Source organism: Tachypleus tridentatus, chromosome 8 (genome assembly GCF_004210375.1).
Source record: "Tachypleus tridentatus isolate NWPU-2018 chromosome 8, ASM421037v1, whole genome shotgun sequence".
Lineage (NCBI taxonomy): Eukaryota > Metazoa > Arthropoda > Merostomata > Xiphosura > Limulidae > Tachypleus > Tachypleus tridentatus.
The window spans coordinates 10068084-10080348 of NC_134832.1; the positions used below are offsets into that span (position 1 = coordinate 10068084).

The 12265-nt window shown below is 32.4% G+C and overlaps 1 pseudogene; it reads right to left on the bottom strand.

The window, feature by feature from the left end:
• Positions 1-749: 749 nt before the first annotated feature.
• LOC143223867 (aspartate--tRNA ligase, cytoplasmic-like) overlaps positions 750-12265 on the bottom strand; it is a 54924-nt pseudogene continuing 43408 nt past the window's right edge.

A 12265-nucleotide genomic window follows, 5' to 3' on the forward strand; every position in this document is an offset into this window, starting at 1 on the left:
TATGTTTATAAAAAACTTCCCACATTTTGTTTAGATGGAATAAATTTGTAATTTTATCAATATTCATTCTGCAATATTGAATAAGATAAAATTAAAGTAATAATATAGAAATGAGATGACAGAGAAAACTGTTAAGATAAACTAAGTTAATTATAGTCAGTATCTAACATGGTCAGGTGGTTAGGGTGCTTGACTCGCAACCTGAAGGTTGTGAGCTCGAATCCCTATCACATCAAACATGCTAACTCTTTCAGCCATGGGAACAATATAATGTGACAGTCAATCCCATCATCATTAGTAAAAGAGTAGCCCAAGAGTTGGTGGTGGGTGGTAATGACTAGCTGCCTTCTCTCTGGTTCTACACTGCTAAATTAGAAATGGCTAGTGCATGTAGCCCTTGAGGAACTTTGGGTAAAATTCCAAATGAAATATCTAACATTAAATATAATACTTGGTTAATAGTACATTTGGGCTTTGATATAAATTTCTAACAGTAATATCTAGTTAAAATTTGTCTACTGCTTGAATCTAATTATAAGTCTTTTTAAAATAAAATAAAATTTGCAATAATTTAAAACATATCACACATGTATACCTATTTATTGTGCAGTATTCTAATTATTGAAAAAAAGTACTTAAAAACACTTTAGTCATGAAATTTTATTGCAGTGCACCATTCATAATTGCATACACTAATAATTTAAGAAAATAACGTTATTTACTGTTTCTTGAAAAACTTATGGTGCAAGTCAACGAGGAAACATGGAAGCTTTACGGATATTATCAAAACCAACTTATAACATTGTCGCACGTTCAAGCCCTGGGAATATAAATTTTGTAGTACAAGATAAAAAGTTGATAACATTTGCACAAAAAATTAAAAACTTGATTATAGACACATATAAATATCAAAGATCAGAAGATGCACATTTACTTCCATTTCTTTATCATACAATGAATGGGAAGTTTTAATTGAATTCATCTGAAAAAGGTGTGTTTGACTTAATTTAAACTAAAGAAAATATTCCATAACTGAACATATTAACAAAATGAGTATTAGAAGCAACTATTATTAAACTTTTATATACAATTAACCATAACTGCTCATTACAGTGATTTAACTCGCATACCCATTAATGATGTCATTCTGGATTCAGTTAAATTATGTTAAATACATATACACATAAATACTTTTATAGGCATTTCGATGTTGTTAATTACAAAGGTACATGATGGGTCATTTCTGCAATGTCCATTGGAGGTACTGAAACCCTGTTTTTAATGATACAAGCCTTCAAACTTAATGCTAAGCAACAAGATTTTTTTGGTGGATTTTTAATCTTACCATTGTCTCCATTCACTATGTTGTTGTACTGAAATCAAAGTATGCTTCCTAAAAAAACATAGTTATATACCCTTTGTTCCACTTTTCTCTCATTATCTAAACAAGTATGTACATTCAATTATAATTTTTCAACATGATTAAATTCAATAAAATCATATAAATGACCTCATTATAATCACTCAAAAGATAAAACAACAATAAAAGAGCTTCCTTAATGTAATTGTTATAAAACTTACCAATTCCACAACCTGCATGAGGTGGAGCTCCATAACGAAAAGAATCAATGTAGGCCTTGATATGCTCTATATCTTAAAGAAAGAAAACATTAATTAAGGTTTATTTATTTTTATCCAGTTTTTTTATAATATTTAATAATATTCTTAAGAAAGTTACAAATGCAGACAGGATTATGTTTTTCACAATAAATACATCAAATATAACTATGTAGAAAACTAAATCAAAAAGGAATATTTAAAAAACATACAATTAAATTTGGTAGAACATATTATAGTGACAATAATAATCCTACTTACTTGAATAATATATATCTAATTATTTTAAGACTCAAATATTGTTCTTACAACTGAAGAGTAATTTGTGTTCACAGTTCCTCCAGTAAGATTACACTGATTTTAATTAGTGTAAAGCTTATTTAATTCAAATGAAGTAGATTGTTCATAAATGGTTCTCTACCAACAAATAATGTTACCTATACCATAAGAAAATGGAAACTTCAACTAACTATATTTTACTTTTAGAAAATGTACTTTTGCAGCATAATTTTAAAGAAAGTCTTACTGATTTCATGATGCTTTGCTCGATTTGCCAGAAATTCTGGGTCATGGATTCTTTGAGCACCAGAAGTTCTCATATACATGTTGTAAGTGTTAGAATACTTCTGTAAAACATGATTTGTGTTTGCTTAAATTGTATTTCCACAATAAAAGAACTAAATTTGAAATTACTTTTCTGCAATACGTAAACTGATGAGCAGTTGTCTTATTGATAATTCTAATATCAAAGCATCATTCAGTAATTTCTAACATTTGCCCAAGAGTGTGATGACCTAAACAGCCACTAATTTCAGTAGAGTCAATCCCTAATTTTAAGGTTAAAATAAAAAAAAAAATTATATATGGTTTATCAAAGTTTGAACTGCTAATATTGTGTTTTTATGATTAGTTTTTAATTCAAATGTTAATATAATTTCAAAAGGAAATATTTAATTAAGTTCTCAGTAATTACTTTTCTTTACTCCAAAGTTTCCATTTCAGATTCTCTCTCTACACTTATACAATCTTCTGAGTGTACCACCTCAGTGCAGATATGCTGTAGATATTACTCAGCCACAATATACTTTAATAACCTACAAACAAGAAAGTCGAACCATGTCCCTTTTATTTCATCCCATCTTTCAGCTTTTGAAATAAAAAACGTAGATTGTTCTTCACAAGATTTCTTACAAGGCTAATTCATTTAGGCATCATGATAGGAAGTATTTAGCATCAGTTTCATTGTGCCTGTTTGGCTCAATCAGATAATGAAATTTTGTTTAACTTAGGGAGTAGAACATTCTCTTTCATTTATGCAACAAGTTTTTGCATTTGAAAGTTTTAAGTAAAAGTAACTGTGGACTACCAACATAGTAGTAGAAAAGTAAGTCTATAGTGCTTCATCTGTTGATAACAAATAACCTTATTCAGACATAAATACTATTTTTTTTTCTTATATAATATGTACAAATGCATGCATTTACAAATCAGGAATACATAAGGAAAGATAAATGAAATAACTGTTTTTTGAAACTCAATATTGTGCACAACGTGTTGCATGACTGTAATTTGATTGTGGGATGCTTGTAACTCAGTTGTTTGTTACACAAAGATAGTTGACTGTGATAAATGGCTTTTGGCATACTCTTAGGCTTAAGTGCAGTTGTAAAGCAAGAAACCAAGATAATGTAGATTTAAAAACATCTATTAGCTTTGATTGTAAAAATAAATATGATGTTATTGTTCGTTAAATGTGCAATCATTCTAGAGAGAAAAAAGGACAATTTAAATTTTATTTTTTCAACTTAATTTTACCCTACACTGCTAAATTTGCTTCAGTTATTGTCAAGGTAAAGAAAATAATACATAAAATGTCTTTATTTTACTGAAAAAACTTTTGATATTCACTTAAGAGCTTCAAGTGGTTATGCAAATGAAATATTTAAGATGAAAAGAAATGTTTTTATTCTTAGAACGAAAATTGCCTTTCACTCAGACTGATGTAGTAAAGGCTTGCAAACTGTTTGGGATTCTTTTTCAGCAGGTGTCTGTGATGGAAAGCACATAATCCATATGTTTTACAATATGTTCAAAACAAGTCAAATGTATGTACACAAATTATTTACAGTATAGATATTATAATTGTATCTCAAACTCTAAATAATTATCTTTTCTTGTCAAAAGTTCATTCAGGCTGATTCAATGACCTTAGGATCCAATCAACAAGATGAACTATTTTTTTCTACTTTTACCACAATAGTATCTTGAACTTCAAATAATTATCTTCTTTCGTTAAAGTCCACACAGATGTTATGTTTATGTTTATAAAAATGTTGGTTGTTCCATCAACAACTTTAAAACACCCTTTGACACAACAAATTATTCTCCTTCTCTATATTAAACTGTGAAATTAACTATAAAAGTTTGCACATTTGCACTAACCATTCTCACACAGGCTAATTTCATGTTTTCTCATTTTTTTCTGACCAAATTTTTACTTGATTTTACTATTTTTCAATTTAACTTGCACTCAACTTGGTTGCCTATATTTATAGGTCATTCATTGAAGTCTCAAACTTTCCATAAACTATGCAACAATGATGTAATGAACAATAGTACAATAACTGATTGATGACTCTGAGTTATGCAACCAAAATTTAGTAACTATGATTTTAATTTTAATGCTTTTGTTATAAAAAGTAAACAATAAATATTAACTCACAAATTAAATAAAATAATAACAACTACACTAAACAGTTTTGTATATCCAAAACAAATTCACAGTAGAAATTCTTTGTTCTTTAAACAATCTGATTTTTTTCATAATATACACTTTTAATAATTGGTAGGCAAACAACAGCTTATAAACAAAGGGCAGACTTGCTCTGTTTGCCAGATATGCAGATATGTAAAGCAAACACAGAGTTAAAGTATGAATAATTTCATGGTTATATGTTGGATACAAAATAGAAAGTAAAATGAAATGGAGGAGACATGTTAAAGAAATTATGAAATGACTAAACAAAGATAATGGAAATGGAAAATCCTTGGCCACATATCCACTTCTAAATGAGCTGAATACAGAATTAAATGAAATCAGAACTGAAGTAATAGAAAAGGGAAACGGGTAGTTCAAAACTGGAATGCAGTTATGAGATGTTGATGAAATTATTAATACAGTATTGAAGTCTGGCATAATACCGATGATTGGAAACATGGAATGTTCTAAGGATATTAAAGAAAGAAGACTGTGATATTGAAACTGGCAAAGAATCACTAACACATATTGTTTCTAAAAGTTTTAACTAGAACACAAAAAACTGAATAAATTGTGAAATGAACAAGTAAATTTCAGATGCAGAGATGGATGTAAAAACCCAATAATTGTGCACAAGAGCAAAGGTGAAGCTGTTTGATTACCATTTAATTCAAGATGCATCTCGTGTACCAACATTTTTTTTTTTTTTACTGTGTAACATTTCTTTGCTATCTGCATTCCCCAAGATGTTGAAATGTTTAGAATGGCATCTGTGTCACAGTCCTGTAAACAGTGGCAAAGAATGGGCAGCTGATTATGTGTTGTGTTTTGCACATGCTCTTTAATGTATTATGTATTATCAGACAATGTATTATGGTGTCCACACAACCAAGGTTATACTTTGGACATGAAAATTTATACATGACATTAAAGTATTATTAGAGGAATCCTGTCTTCATATTTGCCTTCCATAATCCATCTAGTGCATGGCAACATTTCTACAGTGTCCATTTCAATAGTCTGATCATGCAGATATCCATAGACAATGTGCTTAATGATGTAACAGTGTTATTTCTGTAACCAACCCACCCAAAAAACAAAACAAAATCTAGAATTCAGAAATATAGTATATTTTATACCTCAGCAAAACCTACTTGGGAATTATAAGTAAACAATTTGATTCATAATGTGACAGATTTTAACAAAGTTGTTACATTACACACGATAGTTAGACTAATTTAAAAGTTTACTGGAAAAAAAAATGAAGCCAAGTTCAACCACAAAAGCTGACCTGTGAATGCTTGTTTCATTCTATATTTGCTCAAGGTATGTGACTTGTACCATTTTTCCAGATACAGATCTTTCTTGATTATGTTCCATACTGTTTTCTGGGACATGAATGGTTTCTGCTACTGGCTTTTGTATTCAATGAATTCTCACCTATTACAAGACACTGCAGTTTGCTTACCACAACTAGGGTATGATACAATAATTTTAACAGCCCCCTCACAAGCCAAAGGGAAGATTTTTGTTGAAAACAAATCAAACTGCTCTATTTGGTTTTTCTTAATTTTAACTGAAATTTTTGGACATTTTTATTGGCTAAAAAGAAGGCATTTCCCACATTATTTTAGCATTAGGGTTACAAAAGTGATTTGAAGCGGTAAGATGATGAAATCCATCAGTAATCACAAGCTTAATAGCTAAGCACAGAAACATGCAAGTCTCCAACTGATATGCTGAGGTATTTAGGAACCTTAGTACGTATTATGCAGCAAGCTGAGTACAATATCACACCTGTAGCTGCTTTCAAAGTACTTTTGCCTGCTTGTCTTGCTGCTACTGTGATGCTTCAACCTCTCCAACCAAATCACAAATTCTCAGCCCAAACGAGCCGTTTTTGCATATAAATTTCTCAACAAGTGGGTTTCTCGTCATCACTGATTAAAATTGTTTGTATTTCAACAGAAAGCTAAACATAAAATGAAAAGATACATCCAAAACCACCCTCTTTGGGAGGTTCTAGAATGATTTCACTTTTAATATTCAACAAATTGTAATGTAAAGACACCCTTTGACTCCTGAGGGATGTGTTAAAACACTGCTATATTATTATTATTATTTTAAAATTTAAAAATAACATATTATTAGTTTTTTATACACTATTTTGAAGAGCAATGCAACTACTTTTTCTTTTTAAGTCTGTCAATATATTATCTACATCTAAGCACTAAAGTTGAAATTTCCACAGTATAACTGCAAATTTAATTCTTATTTTAAAACAATGACTGATTTCACAACATTATTACTTGTTGGGTATTTTTAATTTTGTTGATAAAGAAAACACAGGCATATCAATGAGATCTATGAACAACAGATTTTGTGCAGTAAAATGTATAACAGAAATCAATTATTTCTTTGGATTCTCACAATGTTCTCAATATCATGAATAATGTGATGGGTGATTTGTTTCCACCAAGTTTTAAAGAAACATTTTTAAACATTCAATAAAATAATTTTTCATATATCTTCATGCTAATTATGTACATTTACATGAATTCTGTTTGTGGAACTTCTCAGCATTAACACATCTTTTCATATTTTACAACCCATCTTTCACTAATTAGTAACAGTATTTAAAATTAATATATTGAAAACTCTCGAAAAATCCTTTGTTAGTTAATACCTATCTTGGAGGCCCTTGAAGATTTCTACAAACATCATCCCAATGACTGATAACTTCATGGTAATGATAATGGAATGCCATTTCCAGATCGAGGCCCACAAATTCACATAGGTGGCAATGTGAATAATTGTTAATTCAAAAGCATGTTTGTTATACAGTTGCATACTTAAGTCCCTATCATATAAAACACCTTTTAAAATAAGTCATTAAATGCATCAAATACAACAGTTTTCCCAATAATTTTCAAAACAGCCTTGTCAAAACACAACACTAGAAACATAATATATATATATATGCAGGAAAATATTAGTTTTACAGAAACTCTTAGAAAACTCACTGAGTAATAATTTTATTACTAGTGGCTAAATACAGTAGTATAAGGCTTACAAAAAATAACCACTCTTGATATAATGCATAGTGTAATTCATAAATTCATTGAAAGGCATATAATTCAGAAGTGGAGAGATATAAGAAAATAATTGTTAATGGTATAGAATGAAGCCTATCATGAGACAATATTATTGCGATCATTCATGATTATATCCTTTGCAAGTTTTAATTGTATACATCATACACCTTATGTTAATTGTAAAGGTTGAGAAAAAAATTAAACAACAAAAATTACATTTCTCCTCAAGAACAACAGTTATATATATAAATGAGGTGAACATCCAACACATTATTATAAATTACTGATAAACAATCAACAGTGTTTGCTTTTCTTGGTTTATCAGTATCATGTTTGCAAATAACTAAGTGCATAATAAATAGCCTCTGATGCACATCTCCTATTATCTGATGTGAAGGATGATGAAATATTCATTATACAATCTGACAGTAACCTGGCTATTCTTGTGATACTCCCCATATAGTAGGATCATGTTAAAATGTTCAACTGAATAATGGTGCAACTACTTAGATAATTCTGAAGCAGCTGTAATCTTGTGATCTATATTATGTAGGGAGCCATTTTAACTTTTAATATTCTTCAGTAGAGCAATGACCTGCCAGACCTACACACATATCCCTGAAGATTTGATTGCATTAACATAGACAAGTTTCTTGACATATTTCATAAGTTTCTATTTATTCATTTGCAAGTGACACCTAGGAGCTAGTGAGTAAATATACTCTTCATCAATCACCCTTGTAAAACACGTGACAGGGTAGTTGATTCTATTATATGCTTAGGTAAATCACAGCAACTGACCTAGTAATTTACATACCTTACACAGCAACTGACCTAGTAATTTACATACCTTACACAGCAACTGGCCTAGTAATTTACATACCTCACACAGCAACTCGCCTAGTAATTTACATACCTCACACAGCAACTGACCTAGTAATTTACATACCTCACACAGCAACTGACCTAGTAATTTACATACCTCACACAGCAACTGACCTAGTAATTTACATACCTCACACAGCAACTGACCTAGTAATTTACATACCTCACACAGCAACTGACCTAGTAATTTACATACCTCACACAGCAACTCGCCTAGTAATTTACATACCTCACACAGCAACTGACCTGATGGTTTACATACCTCACACAGCAACTGAATTTACATACCTCACACAGCAACTGACCTAGTAATTTACATACCTTACACAGCAACTGACCTAGTAATTTACATACCTTACACAGCAACTGACCTAGTAATTTACATACCTTGCACAGCAACTGACCTAGTAATTTACATACCTTGCACAGCAACTGACCTAGTAATTTACATACCTTGCACAGCAACTGACCTAGTAATTTACATACCTTACACAGCAACTGACCTAGTAATTTACATACCTTGCACAGCAACTGACCTAGTAATTTACATACCTTACACAGCAACTGACCTAGTAATTTACATACCTTACACAGCAACTGACCTAGTAATTTACATACCTTACACAGCAACTGACCTAGTAATTTACATACCTTACACAGCAACTGACCTAGTAATTTACATACCTTACACAGCAACTGACCTAGTAATTTACATACCTTACACAGCAACTGACCTAGTAATTTACATGACCTAGTAATTTACATACCTTGCAGCAACTGACCTAGTAATTTACATACCTTGCACAGCAACTGACCTAGTAATTTACATACCTTGCACAGCAACTGACCTAGTAATTTACATACCTTGCACAGCAACTGACCTAGTAATTTACATACCTTGCACAGCAACTGACCTAGTAATTTACATACCTTGCACAGCAACTGACCTAGTAATTTACATACCTTGCACAGCAACTGACCTAGTAATTTACATACCTTGCACAGCAACTGACCTAGTAATTTACATACCTTGCACAGCAACTGACCTAGTAATTTACATACCTTGCACAGCAACTGACCTAGTAATTTACATACCTTGCACAGCAACTGACCTAGTAATTTACATACCTTGCACAGCAACTGACCTAGTAATTTACATACCTTACACAGCAACTGACCTAGTAATTTACATACCTTACACAGCAACTGACCTAGTAATTTACATACCTTACACAGCAACTGACCTAGTAATTTACATACCTTACACAGCAACTGACCTAGTAATTTACATACCTTACACAGCAACTGACCTAGTAATTTACATACCTTACACAGCAACTGACCTAGTAATTTACATACCTTACACAGCAACTGACCTAGTAATTTACATACGTTACACAGCAACTGACCTAGTAATTTACATACCTTACACAGCAACTGACCTAGTAATTTACATACCTTACACAGCAACTGTGCACCTAGTGTAATTTACATACCTTGCACAGCAACTGACCTAGTAATTTACATACCTTGCACAGCAACTGACCTAGTAATTTACATACCTTGCACAGCAACTGACCTAGTAATTTACATACCTTGCACAGCAACTGACCTAGTAATTTACATACCTTGCACAGCAACTGACCTAGTAATTTACATACCTTGCACAGCAACTGACCTAGTAATTTACATACCTTGCACAGCAACTGACCTAGTAATTTACATACCTTGCACAGCAACTGACCTAGTAATTTACATACCTTGCACAGCAACTGACCTAGTAATTTACATACCTTGCACAGCAACTGACCTAGTAATTTACATGCACAGCCTTGCACAGCAACTGACCTAGTAATTTACATACCTTGCACAGCAACTGACCTAGTAATTTACATACCTTGCACAGCAACTGACCTAGTAATTTACATACCTTGCACAGCAACTGACCTAGTAATTTACATACCTTGCACAGCAACTGACCTAGTAATTTACATACCTTACACAGCAACTGACCTAGTAATTTACATACCTTACACAGCAACTGACCTAGTAATTTACATACCTTACACAGCAAATGACCTAGTAATTTACATACCTTGCACAGCAACTGACCTAGTAATTTACATACCTTGCACAGCAACTGACCTAGTAATTTACATACCTTGCACAGCAACTGACCTAGTAATTTACATGCCTTGCACAGCAACTGACCTAGTAATTTACATACCTTGCACAGCAACTGACCTAGTAATTTACATACCTTGCACAGCAACTGACCTAGTAATTTACATACCTTGCACAGCAACTGACCTAGTAATTTACATACCCTTGCACACCTTGCAACTGACCTAGTAATTTACATACCTTGCACAGCGACTTACCTAGTAATTTACATACCTTGCACAGCGACTGACCTAGTAATTTACATACCTTGCACAGCGACTGACCTAGTAATTTACATGCCTTGCACAGCAACTGACCTAGTAATTTACATGCCTTACACAGCAACTCACCTAGTAATTTACATGCCTTACACAACAACTGACCTAGTAATTTACATGCCTTACACAGCAACTGGCCTAGTAATTTAAATACCTTACACAGCAACTCACCTAGTAATTTACATACCTGACACAGCAACTGACCTAGTAATTTACATATCTTACACAGCAACTGACCTAGTAATTTACATACCTTACACAGCAACTGACCTAGTAATTTACATACCTTACACAGCAACTGACCTAGTAATTTACATACCTTACACAGCAACTGACCTAGTAATTTACATACCTTACACAGCAACTGACCTAGTAATTTACATACCTTACACAGCAACTGACCTAGTAATTTACATACCTTACACAGCAACTGACCTAGTAATTTACATACCTTGCACAGCAACTGACCTAGTAATTTACATACCTTGCACAGCAACTGACCTAGTAATTTACATACCTTGCACAGCAACTGACCTAGTAATTTACATACCTTGCACAGCAACTGACCTAGTAATTTACATACCTTGCACAGCAACTGACCTAGTAATTTACATACCTTGCACAGCAACTGACCTAGTAATTTACATACCTTGCACAGCAACTGACCTAGTAATTTACATACCTTGCACAGCAACTGACCTAGTAATTTACATACCTTGCACAGCAACTGACCTAGTAATTTACATACCTTGCACAGCAACTGACCTAGTAATTTACATACCTTGCACAGCAACTGACCTAGTAATTTACATACCTTACACAGCAACTGACCTAGTAATTTACATACCTTACACAGCAACTGACCTAGTAATTTACATACCTTACACAGCAACTGACCTAGTAATTTACATACCTTACACAGCAACTGACCTAGTAATTTACATATCTTACACAGCAACTGACCTAGTAATTTACATATCTTACACAGCAACTGACCTAGTAATTTACATATCTTACACAGCAACTGACCTAGTAATTTACATACCTTACACAGCAACTGACCTAGTAATTTACATATCTTACACAGCAACTGACCTAGTAATTTACATACCTTACACAGCAACTGACCTAGTAATTTACATACCTTACACAGCAACTGACCTAGTAATTTACATACCTTACACAGCAACTGACCTAGTAATTTACATACGTTACACAGCAACTGACCTAGTAATTTACATACCTTACACAGCAACTGACCTAGTAATTTACATACCTTACACAGCAACTGACCTAGTAATTTACATACCTTACACAGCAACTGACCTAGTAATTTACATACCTTACACAGCAACTGACCTAGTAATTTACATATCTTACACAGCAACTGACCTAGTAATTTACATATCTTACACAGCAACTGACCTAGTAATTTACATACCTTACACAGCAACTGACCTAGTAATTTA